The sequence below is a fragment of the Tamandua tetradactyla genome, chromosome 11, assembly GCF_023851605.1.
Source record: "Tamandua tetradactyla isolate mTamTet1 chromosome 11, mTamTet1.pri, whole genome shotgun sequence".
Taxonomy (NCBI): Eukaryota; Metazoa; Chordata; class Mammalia; order Pilosa; family Myrmecophagidae; genus Tamandua; species Tamandua tetradactyla.
In genome coordinates, this window is record NC_135337.1 from 55,176,668 (window position 1) to 55,202,625 (window position 25,958).

The 25,958-nt window shown below is 38.6% G+C and overlaps 1 long non-coding RNA gene across 1 annotated transcript in view; it reads right to left on the minus strand.

Moving 5' to 3' along the window:
* The window catches only part of LOC143649529 (uncharacterized), a 38,261-nt gene extending 16,252 nt beyond the window's left edge, over window positions 1–22,009 (minus strand). The window contains exon 1 of the long non-coding RNA XR_013159087.1: window positions 21,589–22,009. This is a non-coding gene — a long non-coding RNA (uncharacterized LOC143649529). The remainder of the gene's footprint in view (window positions 1–21,588) is intronic.
* Between the last annotated feature and the right edge of the window lie 3,949 nt (window positions 22,010–25,958).

The following is a 25,958-nucleotide window of genomic DNA, read 5'->3' on the forward strand; positions in this document are numbered from 1 at the left end:
ATGAAAAGTTTGAAATATTGCGAGAATTACCAAAATGTGACACAGAGACACAGAAGTTAGCATACACTGTTAGAAAAGTGGTACTGATTGACCTGCTTAATGCAGGATTGCTAAAATCTTTTACTTTGTAAAAGAACACAATATCTGGGAAGCACAATACAATTTAGCATCCCTGTATTAAAATTCTGGTTGTGCTTTTTTATTACAAATTCTTAGTCTCTGGATTTACCAAATTCTAGAAACCATTGTCACAACTGTCCGACATAAGAAGACACAGACGCTTCTTGCTCACAACTTTTCCTAAAGCTTTTATTTCTGTGCAAATTTTATTTGCTCTTATTTGCTTTTTATTTAGCAGCCAGGAGATTTATAACATTAACTTAATTAGCTAGTTTATGAATCCTAGTAAATAATAGGCAGTGATTTGTATCTAAAATTTTTAACTCTTTCTCCCTTAAGTATGTAACATTTAGAATTCCTGTTTTTATTCTCAAATGTCCAATAATTTCTCTCTTAAAAAGTATCTGAATTAAGGGGACATGCACTCCACAGTTGATGTCAGTTTTTTGTCTTTTGCAATACCATGCTACTGGAGACCATGAAGGGTGTTAACTTTTATATTTGCAGTGCTTAAAGTCTATCAGTGGTCCTTGGAAAATCTTGTGGACTTTTGATGAATAACAGCAGTGCCTCCTCCAGGGGTCTGAAATAGGATCAGTGACATTGGAGTAGGTGCTGAGATACGCAACAGTGTCAACAGCAAACACCACCACCTGACAATAGGCAGGAGGCTGCAGGCTGGGAGGGCCCAGATCTGGAAGATCCTGGGAGCAAGGAGGGATTGAGAGGAAATGAAGGTGATCCTTCTCTGCCAGCCCAGCCTAGACTCCCCAGTAGGTAAACAAGGAGAAAAGGAATCACCAATGATATTTCTTTAGTTTCTCGTATGTGCTGGTGTTAGTATGGATCCACACAGCCAGATTTTAATGCTTACTTTGGAAACCTCTTCATGCCTCAGTTTTCTTTTATGTAAAATGAAGACGATGATAGCATGTGTCTCAGAGTCTCTATGATGGGTCAATACGTTTGTCTTTATAAAGTGCTTAGGATAGAAAGTAAGCACTCTCAAACATTTGCTATGATGATGACGATACTATTGTTTTTATTAGTGTAAGGAGACACACACCGAGGTAACATGTTTTGACAGAATTTCATCAAAGGTTCTGCTGATTTAGCTGTTCTTATGATTTTGGGACATCAAAATCTTGGTCACAGTTATGTGCAAGATCCTAAGTGTTTCAGGGAATTCTGTGGACGACCACCCGGTGGGTTTATTTCTCTCACTGTGGAATGAGTTCTTTTATTAAAGCCAATCACGACTCATCAGGAGCCGGTGGCTATTAAACAGTGTTTTTCAGACGCCCAGAGGTTTCAGAGGAGTAATCTGTGGTAATCCTGAGCGGCCAGATTGCGAATGCTTTCCTCCACAGGTGATTTATATCTTCCACCTGCAGTTAGGGTTGCTAGTGACCTGTGAGCCACTTCGAGGGCCTTGGTTTGGTATGGAAGTCTGAGATTCTGCTTCTGTACCTTGCAGCAGACTCAAGGCCCAGCCTCTGTATCTCAGGACCCTGTTGGAGTCAGCGGTCAGGCAATCCTAGGTAATCCATTTGCTCAGCATTCATGGTGCATCATTCCACTTTTACCTCATACTTCTTCCTTCTTTCTTTCTCCTCCTTCTTTTCCTTTTGCCATTCGAGACCTTTCTTGCTTTCATGTGAGCTAGCCACACAGTAAATAGTGCATTATAATACTTCAGCAACAACCAAATTTTACCACAGTGGGAGGGTTGCTCAATGTTTCATACAGTTGGAAGTGGAAGTCAAGATTCTGTTCATTCTGTAAGGCCAATGAGTGCTGGGTTTGTGTTTTTTTTTGTTTTTTTTTTTTTGTGGGTTACTGTGCAAAGACTGACCACAAGGAGACATGGAGTTTTCCCAGGTTATGGGCTTTTACACCTCTTTCCTACAACCACACAAACTCATGTAGGAGAAAGTTAACAGGGCCCAGGAGCCTGTCTATACCAAACCCTCCAAAAAATTAATTTCTCTACTCTTTCTCTCCAGTCTACCTACCATTGCTTTCCTCATCAAACATCAAGAGTTCAATCAGTGGATACAACTTTAATCTTGTTGCAGTACATTTTACAAAGACATTTTACACATTTTATGCAAAGCAAGATAGAGCGTGGCATGACTGAGTAAATGATTGTGTACATGTGCGTGAACGTGTGCATGTGTACAAACTGTAATGTTAATTTTTTTATTATTATCCAGTCTAATAAGAGAGAGGGTCAAGCACAGGTAACAAATCAGAAAAGAGAGCATGCATTCAGAGACAGACGGATGACTAATCTCAGGCTGGTCAGAAATGAAAGTTCCCAGAACAATCATCACAATTCATGCGAGGAGCCGCAACTGGGCTTTATAAATGCAAAATTATAATGGACAGATTCCAATCTTTGGTTGCTGTCGATAGCTGTTGGTCGGAGTTGTGTTATTGGGAGCTCCAGCTAACTACTTCCCGAATTCCCCTACCCATTCTGTGCTGGGAGGAGGAAGCAGGTGTTATCAGATGACTGCTCAAGAATGTGCCCTGAAGGGGACACTAATTGGCTCTCATTGGCTTGTTGTTTTAAACAGTTGTCTGCCACTTTTGATGTCTTTGTTCCATACCTATGTCACCTTCAACAACCTCTCTTCCTGTGAGCAGGTAAAGGAATACTGGCAAAAGGGCAAATGGGAATAAACAAGTAGGAGTCCCAGTCACCTCTATCTCTAATAGGCAACCCATCCCTACTTGCTAGCCATGGAGCTGAGTCTTAGTGATCCTCAGATATTTTTTGTCTGCTTTGGTTAGAAATTAAATCTCAAAGTAACGAATACAACTGAGGTTGGACAGTGTAGCCAAACAGTTCAGGTTTTGAAGGCAAATCTCAGCTCCATTACTCAACAGTTTTGTAGCCTTGGTCTCATCACATAATCTGTCTATGTGCTACTCTTCCAAATTGTCAAATGGTAGCTATACCTGCCTTCACAGGTTAATGAAAAGACAAAATAAGAAAACTTAGAAGGTGCTGAGCAAATATTCAGTGCTCAACATTTATTGGTTCTTTTTTCATCATATTGAAGGCTAATTGTATCCGATCTTTTCTATCCACTGAGACTGAACTGGGAATAAGAAGACATTTGGATATTGACTCTGGGTGTTCTTTAATTCTAGCCACACTGGCCATCCTTTCTCTTTCTCAAACATGGCAGGCAATTGCCTGAGGGCACTTGACCTGGCTCTTTTCTCTGCCTAATTAATCTTCCCCAACTTTGCACAGGCTGACTCCTTGACTTCCTTCATCTTTTGGCTAAATATGGTGTACTCTGATGACCCCATTTAAAATTGCATGTCCTTGGGTGGGGCGATGGTGGCTCAGTGGCAGAATTCTCTCTCACTGTCTGTGCTGGAGACCTGGGTTCAATTCCTGGTGCCTGTCCACATAAAAAAAAAAAAAAAATTGCACCCCCTTCCTCACTGCCTCCTCTCTGCTGCACTTCTGATTCCCCGTACCATACCCTTTTCCTTTTATTTTTGAGTACATTCATCACCATTTTACACTGTATAGCATTTCCTTTTTATTATGCTTATCGTTTATTTTCTGTCTTCTCCCAATAGACTGTATGCTTCACTGGGGCTAAAATCTTCATCTTTTTTATTCTCTGTTGCTTCTCAAGCACCTGGTTCCTGACATGTAGTTAAAGCACAGTAAATGTTTTTGAAAGGATGAATGATTCAAACCAAATCAAGCTATAGAACTTACTCAGGAACAGACTGTGTCCAGTACTATCATACTTTTTTTCACCTCCACATCCCTAGAGACTGGAATGTAGCAAGTATGAAATGTATATAGAAATGGATGGAAAAATGACTTCAGTTATAATGTGATTTCCCAAGATGCCTGGGAATTACCCAGATTCAGGCAAAAGTCATCTTCTTTCTGAGCCTGAGAACCAAACATGATGGGTTAGGCTTCTTTTCCCTATGTGCTGGTTTGAAAATATTATGTATCCTAGAAAAGCTATGTTTTAATCCTATTCAATCTTGTGAAAGCAATTGTTTTTTTAAATCCTGATTCAATACTGTAGGTTGGACCACTTTGATTAGATTATATGCACGGAGATGTGGCGTACCCAATTGTGGGTGTGACCTTTTGATTAGGTGGAGATGTGGCCTTGATTAGTTTATGGAATCCTTTGTAGAGGAAACATTTTGGAGACAGTCAGAAGCAACAGAAGTAACAGAAGTTTCAGAGCTGAAAGAAACTTCACAGCAGAGCTGATACCAATGTCAATAAGTAGGGAATAGAGACACAGATGTTTGGAGATGCTTAGAGCCTAGCAGACGTTGCGATGAGATGTTAAGCAAGCCAGAACCTAGAGAGAGCCAGGGAATCCAAGAGTAGAAAGTCAGCCCTGGAGAAGCAAAGTGAGGAACCCCCACAGGAACAGAAGCTGAAAGCAACAGAGCCCAGGAGCAAGGGACCAGCAGATGTCAACCATGCGACTACCCAGCTGACAGAGGTGTTCCTGACCCATCAGGCTTTCTTGAGTGAAGTTAACCTCTGTTGGTACCTTAATTTGGAAACTTTCACTTCCTTAAAACTATAAACTTGTAACTAACAAAATTCCCCTTTTTAACTGCTGTTCCAGTTCTGGTATATTGCATTCCGGCAGCTTGAAAACTAGAACACCCTATATCTGACTGATGTTCTGTACTCAGAAGATAAAGAAAATATGGAGAATGTTAACTATATAATGTTTTAGTTTGTAAAAGCTGTCAGAATGCAATATACCAGAAATGGAACAGCTTATTTTAAGAATTTATTAAGTTGCAAGTTTACAGTTCTAAGTCCATGAAAATGTCCAAACTAAGGCATCCAGAGAAAGATATCTTGATTCAAGAAAGGCCAGTGGATCCAGAACACCTGTCAGCTGGAAGAGCATGTGGTGATGTCTGCTAGCTTTCCCTCCAGGCTTCTTGTTCCATAAAGCTCTCCTGAGGGTGTTTTCCATCTTCATCTGCAAGTATCTCTGGCTGTGTTGGCTCTGTTCGTTCTGTTGCTCTGAGCTTTTTCCAAAATGGTTCCCTCTTAAAGAGCTCCAATAAGCAACTTCACCATGAAAGGGTGGTGATGCATCTCTATGGAAACCATCTGTTCTGGTTTGCTAGCTGCCGGAATGCAACACACCAAAGACGGATTGGCTTTTAATAAAAGGGGATTTATTTTGTTGGTTCTTCAGAGGAAAGGCAGCTAACTTTCCACTGAGGTTCTTTCTTATGTGGAAGGCACAAGATGGTCTCTGCTGGTCTTCTCTCCAGGCCCCTGGGTTCCAACAACTTTCCCCGGAGTGACTTCTTTCTGCATCTCCAAAGGCCTGGGCTGAGCTGCAAGTGCTAAGATGAGGAATGCCGAGCTGCTAGGCTGTGCTACATTGCGTTCTCTCATTTAAGCACCAGCCAATTAAGTCAAATGTCACTCATTGCAGCAGACACACCTCCTAGCTGACTGCAGATGTAATTGGCAACAGATGAGGTTCACGTACCATTGGCTTATGTCCACAGCAACAAGATTAGGTATGCTCACCTGGCCACGTTGACAACTGAATCTAACTAACACACCATCTAATCAAAAGTTACCACCTACAATTGGGTGGGTCACATCACCATAGAAAGAATAAAAAAGATCCCACCCAACAATATAGAATGAGGATTAAAGGACATGGTTTTTTTGGGTTACACGACAGTTTCAAACCAGCATAATAGCTTTTGAGTCAATAACCTTGATATGTTCTTGGTGCATATTCATGCTCCCTGAATCACTTAAAGTTTGAATATAGTCATTTAAATTTAGTGGTAAAATTAGCAAAAAAAATCATTTTTTGTAGTAAGGGAACCATAAAATGAAATAAAATTGTACCTCATCGGTGGATATTCCCACCTTGCTACCAATGTAATTTGAATTTGACTGAACAAGACAATGGCATCGAATATCCAAGTGAAGAGACAGATGGCTGAAGAACCTTCTGAGAGCTATTCTTTGTTCTGTCTAGGATCCTACATATTAGAAAGAACTCATTATCTAGTACAACCTAATGAAAATACAGCACTCTCTTAATACTCACGAAATGACCCAATGCTCAGAGAATGTCTATAGAGTCAAATCTAAAATGAAGGATAATAGATGAGTTATTTGAAGGAATGAAAGAAATGAGACATAAAACAAAGAACAGACAGAAAAATTCACCTGGAGTGATGTTATAGAAGCAAGGAAAGAAATTTTATAGAAATCATAGTGACTTCTGTGAGAGCGAGGATTCAGATAGACTCTCTTCTCACCTGACCTTTTTCTCCCTCTATTTCCAGAAGTTAAAATGATGGTTTTTCCCTTGCGGTTTCTCTGTAAAAGACATATTGATGTGATTTCACATAACTGTTGCATTCTACATGACGATAGTATCTGGTTCTGCCTTCTAACAATGCATTTATTAATTCAGAGTGTCTGCCTTTTCTCAGGATATTAGCACAGTTAAGACTTACTTTCACGTGCTGCATCTAAGGCTGATGCTCTAGAGAAGCACTGGATTTGCTTATATTCTACCTCATTACTAACACAGGCATTCACTTATTTGAACATTTCCTATTGCAAAGGAAATATGCAATAGTTTCCTGAAACAATGTAGGAGAGAGGTTTGAGTCAAACATTCTGGTAAATAATTACATTTTAATGTGTGCAACTGTTTAAGTATTCAAAACCCAAACATCTCATTTCAGAGTTAGGGCTCCCCCATTGCAGACAAAACCACCAGCTTGTTTATGATTCAGTCCTAATCTCTTTAGATAGGACTGCAACTGGGAACACAGCCAAGGAATAAGAAAGCTGAAAATAATTATATAAATGAATGCAAAAGTCTAGAACGAAAAATCAGAACAAACCCATAAGCCCAGCAATACGCTGTAAAAGCATGGATGAGCAAACATAAGTGGCCCTTTGTAAAACAGGGCACATATCAAGTGGAAGAGATGAAGATCTGTGTGCAAAGACTCTGATGGTATAAATATGATAGAATGAAAACTGTATTGAATGGTCGGTGCTCAAAATAATTTTTGAGGACAACTAATCCAACTCTGGTCATTTAATAGAGGATATGAATGGGTTCAGAGAAGTCAGATAACGTGCTCACAGCTCACAATTAGTTGACAGTGGATAAAATTATTCTATTAAGGTACCTCTGTCTTACTAGATCCTTCTAACACGTTAGGGCATCGGACCGTGATGGATACCAAGTGGATGGATTTTCACTCTCTTTTGTCATTGCCCTTTTTTGCTACTTTATTAGTTATAGTGCCCTTTTTACTTCAATAACAGGATAATCATTTCCCAAGCATCTTTTTTTCCTGCCAAGACACAAATCATTTGTATAAACAGGCTATAAAAGGGAAACCCTGGAGTCTGGTCCTTTCAGTTACTCTGCTTTCTACCCTGCAATTATACACAAGAGGTGAAAACACAGCATTGAGAAAGGGACACACCAAGGTCCTGCCATCAGGTGATTTTAGACAGTGAACATTGGCAGGGAAGTTAAATTTAATCAGCTGGAGAGGCAGTAAAAAATATGGACTCAGATTACAGGTCAGCTATTTCAGAGCCCAGCTCTGGTTACACAGTGGAAACATAGAAGCCATAAGGCCAGAGCAGAGGTGGCTATAGCTAGCCTAGCCAACAACTCACAGACAGGCACAGCTGAAAGAGTCATCTGGCTGTCAACTCTCACTTTCAGAGAGGAAAGCAGGCCACAGAGTTAGGCAATTGGTCCAAGGTCACAAAGGAGATTAATGGCTGATCCAGAACAAGAACCAAGGATTCCTTACACAGATCCAAGACTCCCTGTGACCAAACTCTAACCTGGAGGATGTTGTCACTCTCTGGAGGCTTGTATATATTTTTCTGAATTCTACGACATATTTAAATTAGCTCACAATTATTCCAAATGAATCCTGGTTGAAGCGTCATGGATTCTGGGTCTTTTTGAAAATACAAGTTATTTACAAATTTTAAATTACTAAGCTAGGCTAACTTTCTTTTGTTTATTTACTTAGGAAAAGGGAGGACAAATAGCCCCAAACCTTAGGCTGTTGATGCTGAGGAGTCAGACCATAGAAACCAAGGGCACAGGAAATATCAAATGCCCACAGCTGCAGTGTGTGGCAAAGCTTACAAGCTGGAGTTGCTGCGAAGTTTAGATGTAAGTATAAGACAAGAAGAATAGAAGTTAAGGAGGAAGGAAAGCTGAGGAGATAAATTTTTACAAAACTCCCCTAAATTTTCTTTTTATACTAGGTCTTGTCCCATTTAGACAAGTCAGGATAACTATTTTATTCCTTCAAGAATCTGTATATTTATCAGGATGCTACCTTTTACCCTTAAAAAAGAAGTGTCAGTAGTGTTTCATGGCACTAAGGGAATTAATGATTGAGCAATCCCTCCTAAAGCGTGTTCACTTAACTTGTTAAGGAATCAAGCGCTGTGGTACAAAGCAGTTGAACTGACTGTTATCCATCTCAAACTCTGAATCTAGAGGTAAAATCATTCCTCTCTTCACTGTTGCCATTTTTCACTGTTTATTGTATGTCATACAATTTTAGGCCTTGAACTCCCCATCTGACTTTTTGCATCAGGGACCTTTTGCCAATTGCCTTAGGCTGTCAAATAAGCAAAAAATAATTTTTTATTAAATCTCTGGAATTTGCAAGCTGTTTATTTCAGCAACTAGTGTTACTTACCCTGACTTATGCCCAGAGAAACATTTGTTTTTTCCAAATAGGTATGTTTTTTCATGTGGAAGACATTCACGTTTTTCACCAATATCTTATCCCCCCCCCCCCACCTTCTGTACACCTCAAAGATGTCACTCTTAGCTTCCTTGCAGTTGGATAAGGCATGGAGACTAGCTCTGGCCAATAAACTGTGAGTGAAAGGTATGTGTGGCTGAAGCTATGAAGACTGTCATGGTCAGTTACTCAGAATCTCTTTCCCCATGCTGTGGTGGCTGAGGGCCCTCGGTTCTAGGTGGTGCAGCTGCAATATGGTAGGGTCCCCATTGTCCTGGGCCTCTAAGTGATTGGATGAGTTCAGCCCCATGTCAACCAGAAATGGAAATAGAATTGGAGAAATAAATTTTTATTGGGTGAAACCAGAGTTGGTGTTCGTTAGCACACCACAACCTGCCCAATTCTGACTAATATATGACATATGAGCTAGAATAAATGGATAAATATATATATATGTACATGTGTAACTATATATGTACATCTATATATGTATGCATACATGCATAAGTACATATAAATGGTATATTAATCAGCAAATGTACATATATCTCTATATATACACAATTATTAAATTATTATAGGAGAAATGCTTATGATATGAAAGTACTTTATTTTATAGAAAAGTTGTTCAGTTATAAATTTTAAACAAAATAATTTTCAACAATTTAGGTTACTTTTGATTGTGCCGTACCAAAAGCAAATTAAAGACCAGCGTTCTGTTGGAGGGTGCCCATTACAGCCCTTGGCCTCTGCTTTCCACCTAGCATGAAAAATAAGCACAGGGAGTAGGCAGGATGGTAAATCTCAAAATGTTAGCTTATTCCATCTTTAAAAAAGGATTGAAATATGTGACTTAGACCAAAGTTCAAAGTGAGTTTTCCTACTTTATTCTTACTGAAATGAAAGTGATCCATCCACCTTGTTGCAGGGTAAGCAACTGGAGGGCTATAGGCTTCTCCTTGCAAAGGTGAAGTGCCCTCCTCCAGGGAGCTCATGATATGGAGGAGGCAACAGAGAGGAGAGAAAGCACTGCCTGAGGATAGGTTGAAGAGGGAGCAAGAGACCGTGTCTTGCACAATGGTGAATTTCACCTTATATCACCCTTCAGAAAAGTACATAATGAGGCAATTAGAAAAATAAACTCTTGGTGGTTTTCCGATATTGTTTTTTCATGGAGAGAGAAGCAGAGATTCCCTTTCCTTTATGGAAATTTGAGAAGCCAACAGATAGTTTTCTCTTCTTCCTAGTACAATCTTATCTGAATTTTCAGAATTTTTGCAATTTTTACTACTCAGCATTAAATCTGTTTCCCCTATGATCTATGAAGACATGATGACTAAATGCAATGTGATATCTGAATTAGGTCCTGGAACAGCAAAAAGGAGATTATTAGAAAAACTGGTGAAATCTGACAAGTCTGGAATTTAGTTGTTAGTGATACATCAATGGTAATTTCTTGGTTTTGCTAAATAGACCATGGTTAACATTAGGGGAAGTTGGAGGGAGGATATATGGGGAACTCTCTATACTTCCCTTGCAACGCTTCTGTAAATCAAAAATTATTTCAAAATAAAAGTTTAAAGGAAAATGTTCGTCTTCCCCTTACAAGATAAGAGGCACTATCACTAGAAACTAATCTAATTTCATGAATAAATTCATGGCAAAGCCTGTCTAAAAGAAAAGTGGTGGATGAGCCTGAGGAGATGTTTGGGCATTTCTTTTTTAATATTCTGGTTAAGCATAATAGTAATATTCTTCCTATAATATACTATAGAGAAGTTAAGATTGGCAGACAGTACGTAGCTAAATCCTCCTAATTTTGTGAATGTAACAGGTGTTCTCTACTACTTTGCTCTCAGCTTTCTTCCACCTGGGTAGGTTCTTCTTAAATACCCACTAGCCATAACATCTACCTCTCTCAACTTCTACATCAAGAGGGAAGGTGCTTAAAGTTCATTCCCAGAATTCTGGTTCCTTAGCAACATCCCTGAGGCAGGAGAGGGATCCATAGAGATGTAGTGATCCTTACTGGACACAAAAAGCCGTATCTCTGCATGACAAATAACCTCAATGCTCTTTTAATAGAAATAAGAACAGTCATTTAATTTCAACAGACAAACCTCTTAAGAATCAGCACAGTGTGAAAATGATAAGGAGTTTGAAATAAGAAAGAACTAGGTTTACATGCCAGCTGTGCCTCTTTCCCACCATTGACCTTAAGCAACATGTTTAATCTATCTGTAAAAACTGTGATAATAGAGCCTATTTACAGTTATGCAATTGGAATGGTATATAGTTTTCTTAGTGGTTTTTGTTTGCCAATACTGCTGTAATGGACTGACTTTTATAAAGGAGATTTATTTACTTACAAATTGACAGGTCTTTGGAGAAAGGGCAGTTGGCTTTCTTCTGGCTTTCTCTGTCACTGGGAAGGCACACAGTGGATCTACTGGCCTTCCCTCTCAGATTCTGGGTTCAAATGGTTTTCCCCGGGGTGATTCCTTTTTGCATCCCCAAATATCTGGGTCTGCTCAGAGCTGATTTGCGTTGTGCTGTACTGGGTTGCTGTTGAACTCTCTTCTGACCGCTCTCTTTTAAGCCTCCGGCTAATTAAATTAAGTATCACTCATTGTGGAAGGCACGCCTCTTAGCCAACTGCCGATGTAATCAGCCATAGATGAATTTCACATGCTGATGATTTAAGTCCACAGCAACAGAATAACTGGGCACTATCACTTGTCCAAGTTGACACCTGAACCTAACTACTATCTGTAGTAGTTAATTTGTAAAATTGTGAAATAGAACCTATTTACAGGTATGTAGTTGGAATGGTAAATAGCTTTACTAATTGTGCTGGTTTGAAAGGAAGTGTGCCCCCTAAGAAAAGCCATGTTTTAATAGAAGTCCCATTTCATAAGGTAGAATAATCCCTATTCAATACTGTAGATTTGAAACTGTAATGAGATCATCTCCCTGGTTGATGTGATTTAGTTAAGAATGGTTGTTAAACTGGATTAAGGATGACATGTCTCCACCCATTTGAGTGGGTCTTAATTAGTTTCTGAAGTCCTATAAAAGAGGAAACATTTTGGAGAATGAGAGATTCAGAGAGATTCAGAGAGAGCAACACTACAAAGCAGAGAGTCCACCAGCCAGCGACCTTTGGAGATGAAGAAGGAAGACACCTCCTGGGGAGCTTCATGAAATAGGAAGCCAGGAGAGAAAGCTAGAAGATGACGCCGTGTTCGCCATGTGCCCTTCCAGCTGAGACAGAAGCCCTGACTGTGTTTGCCATGTGCCTTCTCACTTGAGAGAGAAACCCTGAACTTCATCGGCCTTCTTGAACCAAGGTACCTTTCCCTGGATGCCTTTGATTGAACATTTCTATAGACTTGTCGTAGTTGGGACATTTTCTCGGCCTTAGAACTGTAAACTAGCAACTCATTAAATTCCCCCTTTTAAAAGCCATTCCGTTTCTGGTATATTGCATTCCAGCAGCTAGCAAGCTAGAACACTAATTGTCTTTATTTGCTTGAGCTCCCATTTTACCCAGGAAACTAAAAGAAGAAACAGGTGGCAATTGAGGCAGGCTGACATGCCAAAGATCCCTTGCAATGCACTTAGAAACCTTTGCCCCTGCCAGAAAAGAGGGACTGTAATAAAACAAGTCAAACTGACAGCAGCAAGTTTGCTAATCTTCACGAGATAGCCACAACCTTACACAGAGTAACATAACCCAAAGACACTCTACTCTAGAAATAGCTCATACTTTCCTCACAACTCATGTCTCCCTCATACCTCTCCATTCCCCTACATCCTCTCTTTGTCTCAAATAGCCATGTAAGCTGCCTCCCTGAGCACAGCCCTTTTGAGCTGCAAATTCCTTTTTGGTGCTGTTCTGCATGCATGCTACTTCAGCTCAATAAAATTCTTTTATATTTTCGTTTTCAGAGTGTGTTCATTCTGTTTTCAGTGTAAGACAGGATTGTTGTGAGAGTTAAAGAATCCACATACTTAAAATAGTTCCTGGTACCCAGCAGGGCACCTCAACATATTGGTTCTCCATTCTCTGAGAAAAGCAGGTTTTGATAATAGGATAACTTGAGACTATGAATAACAAGATGGAGGGAGGAACAAAGTGTTAGTAATGTAAAGACATAAAACTGGGAGAGGTGCTTGCAGAAAGGTGGCTACCTTCTTCACAATTGCATAAATGCTGGATTTTGGCTACAGCAGTGGTTTCAGGGTGCCTTTTAATCTGCGTATTCCCACCCACTTGCCACTGCTCATGCCATCAGCGTAAAAATGTACACGATGCACTGCCCTGGCAGTATCAAGATTCTAGGAATACATAACTCAGCTGCTTGGTAGTGGCAGCTTCTTTTTATGTCAGTTGCACAATCATAGACTACTCAGTCAAAATTAATTTGTTGGTTATTGCTTTAGGGCTGTAAGTACTCCCATTTGAAACGGAATACATTCAACTATAAGATTGCTGCAGAATGGTTGCCATCTACCTGGCTGGAATAAGAGACCTTTACCCACCCAAATCAAAGAATACCAGTGGCTTTGATCTCAAATCTCAAGATTGGCAAAGGTGTCACTGATAACTCAGTGAGTAGAAAGAGTTCCATAGTACTGACCATAGCGGTGATAGCTTGTAATAAGCACAAGAGCTCTCAGAAAAAGTTTCAAACCCTTACAAAATCCTTACAAAACCAACTAATGATGCAAGGATGTCTTGCCCTGCTTAATTACCAGTCATAAAGCAATGTGATTGAACACAGAGGCAGGATGATAACAGCCTCAAGATGCAGACAATTAAGCTAATTACAACATATGGTCTTGTGATATATTAATAGAACCACGTAGATCTTTGGGCAAGAAAGATCTATCTTAATTAAATAAGCACTATTTTGAGAACTTGCACATAATAAAAAGAGATCTGGCTTCCATATTCTAGCAGTAGGATAAACTGCCAATGATGGTGTCTCTAAAAATTGCATACTAAAATTAGTTAATATTTAAGAAACATCTTTAAGAATTGGATTTAAAAGCCTAAAAATTATTTCTGCTAGTTTAGATCTTTAGAGCTGTCCTTAGTGAAGAATAAAGAATAGTATTTAGTAAACATAGCTAATTTCCATTTTAAATCTATTTAAATTTGATGACATATTCTTGGTTATTATTATTTGTTGGTTATATATTGCAAACATCTGTTCCCAGGTCTGCAGCTATTTTTGAAAACCTTTGTGCATCACATGTTTTGGCATGTTAAAGCTTTTAATTTAAAGTTCAATATATTCATCAGTCTTTTCTTATGCGGCTCATGCTTTTGTGTCTTATTTAAGAATATCTTTACCTGTCACATAGAAACACATAATGCCCCACATTTTCTTCTAATAAAATTTTATTTTTTCAAGTGTAAGTCTTTAATCTCTTTGCAGTTTATTTTTTGTATTGGATGAAGTTGGGATCTAATTTTACTTTTCACAAGGAATCCAACTGAACCAACATCAGTTTCCTTAATATAATATACGTTTTTAATATAATATGCTTTTCTCACTTTTTACACCATCCCTATCATTTATAGCAAGTCCTCATATATTCACATATATATATACATATTATATATATATATTTCGGGGGCTCTCAGCTTTATTCTATAAGTCTATTCTTATTACAAGACTGTTCTAATTTCTATAACTGTGTAATAAATGTTAATATCTGGTAGCCCAACCTTTTATCAAATTTATTTTGGCTTTCCTTAGTCCTTTAGACTTCCATATTAATTTGGAGATTAGCTTCTCATGTACTGTGAAAAATAATTGAAATCTTTAGACTTTGAGTCTTTCATATACAGCACATAAACCTCCATTTATTCATATTCTTTACCTTTGCATTTTGTTTTGCTAAAACTGCTGTAATGCAATATACGAGAAATGGACTGGATTTTAACAATGGAATTATTAGCTTACAAATTTACAGTTCTAAGTCTGTGAAAGTGTCCCAATTAAGGTAGTAGCAGGACAATACCTTCTCTGAAGACCAGTCACCAGCTAGCCTGGGCTCCTCTGTCCGATAGAAAGGCCCAAAGCAATGTCTGCTAGTCCTTCTCCCCCAGGTTTCGTCGTTTCTGGCTTTTCTGTCTGTAGCTTTTTCTCCAAACCTCTCCGGGTGTTTTTTCTCTTAATTTCATCCCTTAGCTTCTGTATGTGTTTTATCCTCTTATAAAAGGCTTCGGTAAGAGGATTAAGACCCAACTTGAATGAGGTGAGTCACATCTCAATTGGAATAATCTAATCAAAAGGTCCAACCTATAATATATCAGCACCCACAAGGATGGATTAAAAGAACATGGCTTTTTCTAGGGTACATTACAACTTTAAACAACTACACTCCACCCTCTGGACCCCCCAAAAGCATGTTCTTTCCATATGCAAGACACATCGACTCCATCACAATACAACAAAATACTTAATTTCAATAACAGTCTCAAGTAAAAAGTCTTATCATAATCAGTTACAGGAGTGGTCTGTCCTGGGGCAAAATTCTCCACAGGCTGTGGACCTGTGAAACTTAGAACAAGGGTTATCTGCTTCCAAAGTACAAAGGAGGATAAATCATAAAGTACACATTCCCACTGCCATAGGGAGATATCTGGAGGAAAAACTGAGGTCACCTGTCCCAAACAGCTCCAGCAACATGCAAGGCATACTTCATTGTATTTCATAGTCTGGGAGTCATCTATAGAATGACATTTTGCCCTTAGGGGTTGATAAAACGGCATTCCCACCCCTTCCAAGGGCTTGCACAGTGGCCCTGTTCTCTCCAAACACTGGGTTGAGGGCTCTAACATCTCCAAGCTTTGCGGAGTTAGCCATGGTCTTGGCTTCACCCTGTGCAGGTACTGGAGTGGTGGCCAGACACTCTGCTGTCTCTGGACCAAAGCTCAACCCCTTCAGAAGAGGAGGATTGTGGCCAGACTTGCCCCAATTTGGGGAGAATGGGCTTCACCATCTCTGAGGCCTGGGGAGGAGCACTCATCCTGAACAATGAGATGGAAGGTCCAGCTTCTGCAAAATCCAGGGCACATTCAACCTCTCCACATAAATGGGTGGGTCTCCTTCCCTGGCCTGGAGAGGCATCTTCTCTCCAGACCTCAGCTTCCATAGTTCCACTTTGAAGTCATTTTTTTCCTCTATTCTGACCCTTTTCTGTCCCTTTTAGTCCTGGCTGGTAATGGTTCCATTCATAAAGATCTTGCAAAAAATTTGATCTTTTTCGTATGCAGCACAGAGGGGTCCCAACCACCAGACAAGAGGACTTTCCACAAATCCTTTCTGGATAACTTCATTCCCAATATTGACTTGCACTAAAATGGCTGATTGGTTCCATGCTCAGTTAAATCCTAACACAGAATATTATTTTCTAGGGACTCGCTTTTTGGAAGCTGAGAATTTTCCAAACCATCAATTTCTGTTTCTTTGCACCCAAGAGTTCAGTTCTCAGATTCTTCTTCTCTTCTTGTATTTTACTATAAGCTACAAGAAGAAGCCAGGCTGTATTTTCCTCATTAATTTGGAAATCTCTTAGGCCAACTGTCCAAGTTTATCACTTTCAAATTCTGCCTTTCATCCAACATCAGGATTCAATTTTGTAAAATTCCCTGCTACTCTCTTCCACTTTGCAATGACACTTTCACCATTTCTGTCTAAGGCCTCATTGGAAGTACTGTTAATGTTCATATTTCAACAGTCCCTTCAAAGCAAGCTAGGTCTTTTCTATCAAGCATCTCACAATTCTTACAGAATATTCCCTTTACCATTTATAAAGCTGTTCCAGCATATTTGGTATGTGCATCTCAGCACTGCACTTTTCTGGTACCACAATCTGTTTTGATTGCTAAAGCTGCCAGAAAACAATATATTAGAAATGGACTGGCTTAGAATAGTGGGGATTTATTAACTTACAAATATACAGTTCTAAGGCCATGAAAATGCCCCAATTAAGGCATCAACAGGACAATTTCTACTTTAAAGATTGGTTATTGGTGAGCTTGGGCTCCTCTGTCAGATAGCAAAGCCCATGGTGACATTTCCTGGTCCTTTTCTAGCAGGTTTTGTTGCTTCAGCTTCTGGCTTCTCTGCCTGTGGCTTTTTCTCTAAACTTCTCTGGGCGCTTTTCTCCGAGGTTCTCTTAACTTCTCTTAGCTTCGCTGTGTGTTTTATCTCCTATAAAAGACCCCAGTAATAGGATTAAGATTCACCTTGATTGAAGTGGGTCACATCTCAATCAAAATAACCTAACCAAAAGGTCCCACCTAGGGCTCTAACTGATATTATATAAATGTTTTATGCACTAAGTTTACTTTCCTGAAACCTTTAACCTCCAGAGGGTTCCTAGGCCAGATGGATCCTAAAACCCAGAAGGACTAGCCTCTCCAGGGTTATCAACTAATCACGTACTGTTGACACACCTTCTCAACATGAAAAAGTTAAAATGGGCATTACCCAAAGATCCTATAGATTGAGAGAAGGATCAAGGAAGAGGGAACAGTTGTAACAGAGAAAATAGGATTTAATAAATGAGGATGAATGCTGAATCACTATATTGACATTTCTTTTCCAGTACTTTGGAGCAGCTAGAAGGAAAAATCTGAAATAGTGGAATGGTAGCCCAAAACAAACTCTGAATTCTGTTCCATAACTACTTGTAAAAAGTGTACTTTGGTCTCTTCTGGGGTACATACTTTACACTACCACAATGTTCTTTAACAATTTCTCAAAATTGTCACCATAAAATACATCCACTTGTTTTATTGGATCAATTACAATGAAATTTATCATGTTTGACACTATTTCCAATAGAATCTTTTTTCTTGTTATGTTTTCTAATTGACTGAAGAGCAGCAGTAAGCATCATTTTCTTGTTTCTGACTTTATTGGGAATATTTCTAAATATGAAAGAACTGTTTAACCAGTAGATGGTAAGATCAATGAGGGCAGGTACTTTGTTCTCTTCACTGCTATATAAGCAGTGCCTAGAGGAAGTATTTGATACATGTAGGCAGAAAATAAATATTTCATGGCTGAATAAATGAAAATCTGATGCTTATTCTATTACTCTAAGTCTTTTGGCAGAAATTCCTTAACTTTTTAAAGAAGTACCCTTCTTTATATGTTTATATACTCATATGGGCTTTTGTCCAGAATCTGCCAAATTTAATGAATTGAACTAATGGCTTCCCTTGTATAGAACTATCTTTGCATTCATCCTTGATAATAGGGCATTAGAATTTTATATATTGTAAGACTTGAGTTGCTTATATCTTATATTTAGACCAGTATTCAAAAGTGTGCTTGGCTTATACTTTCTCTCATTATGTTTCTTGTCTGAAAATGATATTAAGATCGTGGTAGCCATGTTGGTGACTTTCCCTCTTTTCTCTGTTCTAGAATAGTTTGCTTAAGGTAGGGATTATGTGAACCTTAAACAATAGTTGGAAGTGGCCTGTAAAAGTACCTGATTCCATGTCTTAGGTTGTGGGATAAAGGACACAGGTTTTTCTATTTCACAAGCTTTGATATATAGTGTTTTCATTTTTAATCAATTTAAAGCATTTTGTAATTTCCACTGCTATTTCTTCTTTAACCTATAAAAGATAAAGAAGTATGCTTTTAGTTTTAAAAGCTATGTGGCTGTTTTATTGCTAATTTTGAATTTAATTGCATTGTGGTCAAAGAAAAATATTTGTGTGTTACCCATTCTTTGGAATTTGTTGAGAATTGATAGCTTAGTCCATGGCCATTTCTTTGTAGAATATCCATGTGTGTTTATTTGCTACATTTTTGATGCAAAGTTTTCTATATATATCTATTAGGTCAAGTTTGAAATATGCCATTTAACTATTTTTTTCTTATAATGTTATTTGTTTAATGTGTCAGTTTCTATGATAGACGAATTAAAAATCTCATAAGATGATTGCAAATATTTTAACTTCTCTTGGTAATTCAGACAGTCATATGTGTATATATGTATACATACACACACACACACACACACCTATATGTATATATAAATAGTAGAATAGTACTAGGTAGAATAATGGCCCTCTAGAGATGTCAATATCTTCCTAATCCTGTGAATATGTTACATGGAAAAAGGGAATTAAGGTTACAGATGGAATTTAGGTTGCAAATCAACTGATCTGGCCTTGGGATGGGGGGAGTATCTTATTCAGATGGACCCAATGCAATCATCAGGGTCCTCATACATGGAAGAGGAAGGTAGAGAGTCTCTGTGAGAACAATATGAGAAAGACTCAACTAGCTGTTGATGTCTTTGAAGATGGAATTGAGCATGAACCAAATGTGATGGATGGAGCTGTGTACCCCAGCTTGGACATGTTCTTGGTCTTAGTCAGCATTCTAATTGGTGTGAATCCATGGTAAATACCATTCCTTCAAGATGTTACTTCAGTCAAGGTTGGCCCAACTGAATCAGGTTGGGCTTTAATCCAGATTACTGGAGAGAAAGTCAAAGACACACCAGAAGCTGGAAGTCAACAGAACCTAGAGGAGATGAGAGGACATCCCCAGTGCATTCCCGTGTGGCAGAAAAACCAACTACCAAGAATCACTGACAGCCAGCCCCAGAATGCCACAGTCTTCTAGGAAAACAATGATCACCATGCCGACACCTTGATTTTGAATTCTCACTTCAAAACTTGAAGTCAATAAATTCTGTTGTTAAACCAGCAACAAATAGTATTTGTTTTATCAGCTAGTAAACTAAAACACCAAAGAAAGTGAGCAATCTCTAGAAACTTGAAAAGGAAGGAAACAATTTCTCCCCTAGAGTCTCTGGAAGGAACAAAACTCTGCTGACACCATTATTTTGGCTCAGGGAGTCCAATTTTGTGCTGCTGACCTCCAGAACTAAAAGATAATAAGTCTGTGTTTTTTAACCACCAAGTCTTTGGCAAGTTGTGACAGCAGCAATAGGAATCAAATTCTGTTAATGTTAGATTTTGCTAGAAAATATGATGTATGTTAAAAATTCAAGGGTTAGCATGAATGAGAAAATATATTAAATCTATAAATTTTAAAAAGTAGAGGAATAAAAAGCAGAAACAAATGATCAATTTGACAAAAGTTAAGAAACAAGAAGAAATAAAATGCATTGTAAATAGAGAACATAAGATAATAGCAATATGTTCAAATAATTTAGTTATCCCACTTACTTTTACCTATGAATAAGCAAAGATCCTCATTGCATTTAATTAAATAAATACTAAATCCAGTTATTTATAAAATGCACACCTATAACAAAAATACAGCAACGGTTGAAAATGAAGGAGTAGAGATCAGTTGTGGCAACGCTGATATCAGACAAAATAGCTTCAGTGGGGATAAAAAGTGACATTAAAGAACAATCCACCAAAAAGAAAATAGAAAATTTAACTTGAAGCTGCTTTTTCCTTTACGCTTGTTCTTTATGTTCTCATTACGTTCTCTACACAATTTTGTTGTGGCATATATCTCGTGGTTTTGTGAGGGTTATGCTTTTTTTGGCTGCTTATACTCGTGGATCATGGTAAACTCTTTGGTGGGGAAGATACTATGCTTTATTACTGTCTATAGTATGATGCCTAAAATAGTTTTTGGGTCTACTAGAAATATAATAAATTAAGTGAATAAAATTCACAATTAAATGAATGAATGGTATTAAACTTTCTCCTGATGTCAGCAACAGGGAGAGAAAAATCTTGTACAAAATTTAGATATTGTTGTCATTAACCTAGCACTTGCTACAGACTGATATATTTATTATAATAATTTTAAAACCAAACATCTATACAATTTAGCAATTTGATTTTGAACTTTCTTATTCTGCCTTAGAAAAATTTAGCTGTCGTTCTTGGTACTTTGGATATTCAAAAGCTGTAGTTTGGATGCAGTTCACGGTCACTACAAGTTAAAATGCCTCTTGTAGTTTTTCTCAACGGCCAGCTCTATTTGCTTTTAAAATCCAATCAATTTAAAACAACCAGTGTTTACAGAATCCCAGAAGAAGCCAAGTTAACCCCAAAAGAAGTCAAGTCTCAAGACCTCCTGTAATTTGTACTTGGAGAAATGACTTTCTGTTGCACAGAGTTGGCCTCAGCTGCCACAAGAGAAAGTATAACCATTGGTTGCACATTCCTATCCCCAGCAGACCTTCTAGGGCTGTGACTTTTCAGTTAGAGGTTTCTCAGGAGCTAATTTGTACCCTAGCTAACTAATGAGAGACAACTGGTTTCCTTGGTAGAAGCTGTAGACTTAGGCATTTTTAATCAGACTCACACTCCAGAATCAAACAAAACTAGCCTTTTAAATAGGCCATATGTTTTGCCAGAATGAAAAAAAATATTTTTAAAGATTTCTGAAGGTGCTATTCACATTTTTTAAATGAATATATAGGAAGATTTCATAGCTTCTGAGCAATCACAAAATGACCATAAAGCTTAGAACCTGTGTTAGTAAGCTGCCGGATTGCAATATATCAGAACTGGAATGGGTTTTATAAAGGGGGATTTAGTAAATTACAAGTTTACAGTTCTAAGACCATGAAAATGTCCAAACTAAAGCATCCAAGGAAAGATACCTTAATTAATGAAAGGCCGATGGGTCTGGAACAGCTCTGTCAGCTAAGTCATGTGATTGTCATCTGCTGGTCTCTTACTCCTGGGCTCCGTTGCTTTCAGCCTCTGTTCCTGTGGGGGTTCCTCACTTTGCTTCTCTGGGCCTGGCCTTCACCTCTTGGTTTCCCTTGGTTCTCTCCACATTCTGGTTTGCTTAATATCTCAAGGGAAGGCACATGGTGAAGTCTGCAGTGCTCCAAGAATCCTCCAGTTGCATCAGCTCTGCTCTGTCAGCTCTGAGTCTTCTTGTCCTTTCTGTCATTTCTCTAGGCTCTGTCATTTCTCCAGAATGCTTCCTGCTTTAAAGGATTCCAGTAAATGAGTCAAGACCCACGTGGAACGGGTGGAGTCACATCTCCATCTAGTCAAAACTCACACACATAATTGGGGGTGCCACATCTCCGTGGAAATAATCTAATCAAATATCCCGAGCTCAAGTATTGAATCAGGATTAAAAGAAATAGTTGTTCCACAAGATTGAATCACGGTTAAAACATGGCTTTCCTGGGGTACGTAACACTTTCAAACCGGCATAGCATCCAGTCTATTAAACTGTGCCAAAATCATTTTCAAATCAGGCAAGATATAAATAAATACATAAAATATATGCAGTTTAAAAAAGACAGATAACTGGCAGAACAGAATACTGGCATAAAGAAGTGTGAGCTGACAGCATCTAGTGGAGCCAGAAAAATTATAAAAAGCTTAGCTATAAACTATATAAACAAAGCACATGATTATTTAAGGGAATTCAAAATTTGCAAAGCCCATGTGAAGTAGAGCACTGGTGAACCTTCCAATAATCAGTCTAAGCCAACATGCATGAAATGAACAAATGCTTCTGCATTCTACGTTAACTTACCCAGCCCATCCTGAGGACACACACTCGCTATTTATAGCGCTAAAGACTCACTTTAACCCGTTTATCTTGAGAAGTGTGACTTTTGTATCATCTGTTTATTTAAGGTCAAATATGACATTACAAGACTTGAAGGCTCAGAAGAAATAGAAGTCACCGCAAGCATTCAGCCCATCCTGAAGTCACCAACCAGATGGGAGCTCTGGAGCAAAGAGGAAAGAAAGCCATAGCTGAGAAAGCAACTGTTTTAACTGGAGGATCTGACCATGGTTTAAAGCACAGCTCAGCAATGAGGAAAACATGAAAAAGTATGCTTTTGTGATCAGTTAAGTCAAGTATTGAGGGTTAACATCCATTCCCATGATCATTTCCCAAGCAGTATTTCAAAGTTTTGAGTCTCATAAAAAAGAAAAGGGAAGCATTATGAATGTTTGTGTTAATGAATAATGAATGATTATATTCCAGCTAATGTTAAATCATAGAGAAATTTCTCCATCCCATAATTACTGCCAAGTCTGAGATAATTACTGCCACATTTACCTTAAGTCAATGTGATTTTTACTGGGCACCAGTAATTATGCCTTATCAACTCAACTCCTTACAGCCAAAGAAATTCCAAAAAAGTGGACATCCATACTATGGAGAAGTCTGCCCTTGTGAAGTAAGCATTGGTGTACCCAGAAGTGTCTTGTTCAAATATAAATACCTTGAAAGAAGGATGTATCATGGCTTATAAATCTTTATACACCTCAGTGTGCATTGGGTCTATCTGTGTCTTTTTGCTTCAGGAAACTGGGAAGAGGGAGCTCTAAGTCTCATGTATAGCCTGGGAAGTTAGGATTTCACCAAATAACTAGTTGTCATCTTAGAACACCAAAAGCAGTACATTGATGGGGGAACCCACTAGACAGCTAAGTTTTGACTGCCTCAGTGACTATCATTTGCTTCCACTCAGGAACAGACTTTGAACTTTCTTTCACTGAAAATTTCTGAAAACTTGAAGGCAAATAACCCATAATTTGAATATAATGTTGTGGTAGCTTGAAAAATGGCCCCTCAAGATGTCCATGTCCTAATCCCTGAATTCTGTGAATATGTTACTTATATAGCAAGTGAGATCTTGCATGTGTGACTGGTAAAGATCTTGAGATGGGGAGATTATCCTGGATTTTCCAGCTGGGCCAAGTAATGTATGTCCCTACAAAAGGAAGACAGAAGGGGATACCATAAGAGGAGAAGGCAATGTTACAATGGAAGCAGAGATTGGAGAGATGCAGCCACAAGCCAAAGAATGCCAGCAGCCACCAGAAGCTGGAAGAGGCAAGAAGTTGATAGTCCTCTTTGTGTTAGGGTTCTTGAGAGAAACAGAACCAACTGGAGAGATCTATAAATATGAAGTTTATAAAGGTGTCTGGTGCAACTGTGGGAATGGAAGAGTCCAAAATCCATAGTGCAGGCTGTGAAACTGGCAGCTGCAATGAAGGGTCAGGATGAATGTCACAGGAGAGGCTTGCCAGCTGAAGAAGCAGTGTAAAAGCCTCTCTTTTCCCTTAAAAGTCTTCACCTGATTGGAATATCTCATAGTGAGAGAAGCAGTTTAGTTGATCATAAATGTAATCAGCCACAGCTGCAATCAACTGACTGATGATTTGCTACACCAGCCTTCCAGTTTATTAACCAACCACAAAATATCCTTGCAGCAACAGTCAGGCCAGTGCTTGCCTGATCAGACAACTGGGCATAATCACTTGGCCAAGTTGACACCAGAACCTAACCATCATACCCTAGATCCTCCAAAAGGAACAAGTCCTGCTGGCACCTTGATTTTAAGAATCATTTTGGATTTCTGGCCACCAGAAATGGAACAAAATAAATGTCTGTTGTTTTAATCCACTAACTCTATGGTGATTTGCTATAGTAGCAACAGGAAACTAATACAAATGTCCCTTCCTTTCAGCTCAGCCATACCTTTAATCCTCAGATTGGTCCCTTAATTCTTTTATTTCTTACCAATGGTATCTTCTTGCCTTTTCCCACATTTCTCCTTAACTCTTCTCTCTCAAGATCTCCATTTCCCTTGTACCACTTTTCTTCCATCACATCCTCTTAAAAAATGACAACTCTTGTCCAATCACTTTATTGGCTTTCTCCATTCTTCTACCTGGGCTGTTGAGAAATTCTCAAGAAAAATACCACAACTTAAAATAATTTTAGCACTGAAAATGTATGTTCTCCAACCTAAGCTAAATCAGGTTTTTCTCTAATTTTTGAGAGTCTATTTCAGTTATTTACCATTCCTTTTTAATTCCTTCCCCCTATATCCAAACCCTTCTTCCTCAGCAGATAATCTCATCTACTTCATCTAGAAAGCTAAAACCATCAGCCATGGAAAAAAAGTCTTTCTTTCCTAAAAACCTATTTACATTCTTATCCACCCTTATCTCTTTTTTTGCACAAGGTCATACATTTTCTGCCTATGTGGCTGAAAGTAATACGATCAGGGTTACATATGTATGCAAAAAGACAAAGATTGATAAAAGCAAATTATAGCAGCAAACTCCATGGATGGCACATTCCTTAAAAAGTAAATTTACTATAGTTAAGCATCACAGATGCCAAGAATCTCATGCCAGATCTGTCAACCTGCTGGGGAAAAATATCTAATTGAAAACATTGTAATGTACTGTGCAACTATAATATTGGTGTGGGTGTGAATATAGAGGAAGTAGATAGGAGGGAATGAACAACTTTTCTGGAACAATAGGAAAAAGAATAAAGCACTGGTAAGGAAGGCTACACAGATACTGTTGAGATAGAGCACAGTCTTAGAGGCAAATAGTGAGAGAGGGCATTCAAAAAGGGGCAAGAGGCTGTGAAAGTCTTAGAAGCATTGAATTACATCATGTTTTCAGGCAACAGTCAAAGACTGGTGTGTTGGACCATGCCTTTGAAGTTGATACTGTTTGGAGAGTTCTGGAGAGGTAGACAAAGGAGCTTATGAAAGGCCAGTCCAAGGAGTTTCAGTATTATTCCATAGGCTACTGTTTCCCATATTCACCTATTCAAAAGAATTACATAGAGTGCTTTTTAAAAACTATGCATTGCCAAGACCCTTCTCTGGAAACCCTGATACGTTAAGAGTAGTATGGGGGCCAGGAATCTGTATTTAAACCAAGTGCTCTGGGTTGTTCTCAGGATAAGAAAAGTTGAAGCATTGCTGTAGGCTCTAAGGAGCTAGTGAAGGCTGAAGTGCCAGACTGTTCTGACAAATAATGGGTCAGCTTAAAAAAATAAGCATTTACTGTTTTACAATTTTGGAGACTAGAAATCCAAAATCCAAGATGTTGGCAAGACTCCCAGAAGTCTGTAGCATTCTGGTGCTGGCTCATCACAAACTTTGGGGTTCCTTGGTATTCATCTCCTGCCATCCTTGATCTCTTCCTGTGGCTTTCTTAGATTTCTGCTTATAAAGGA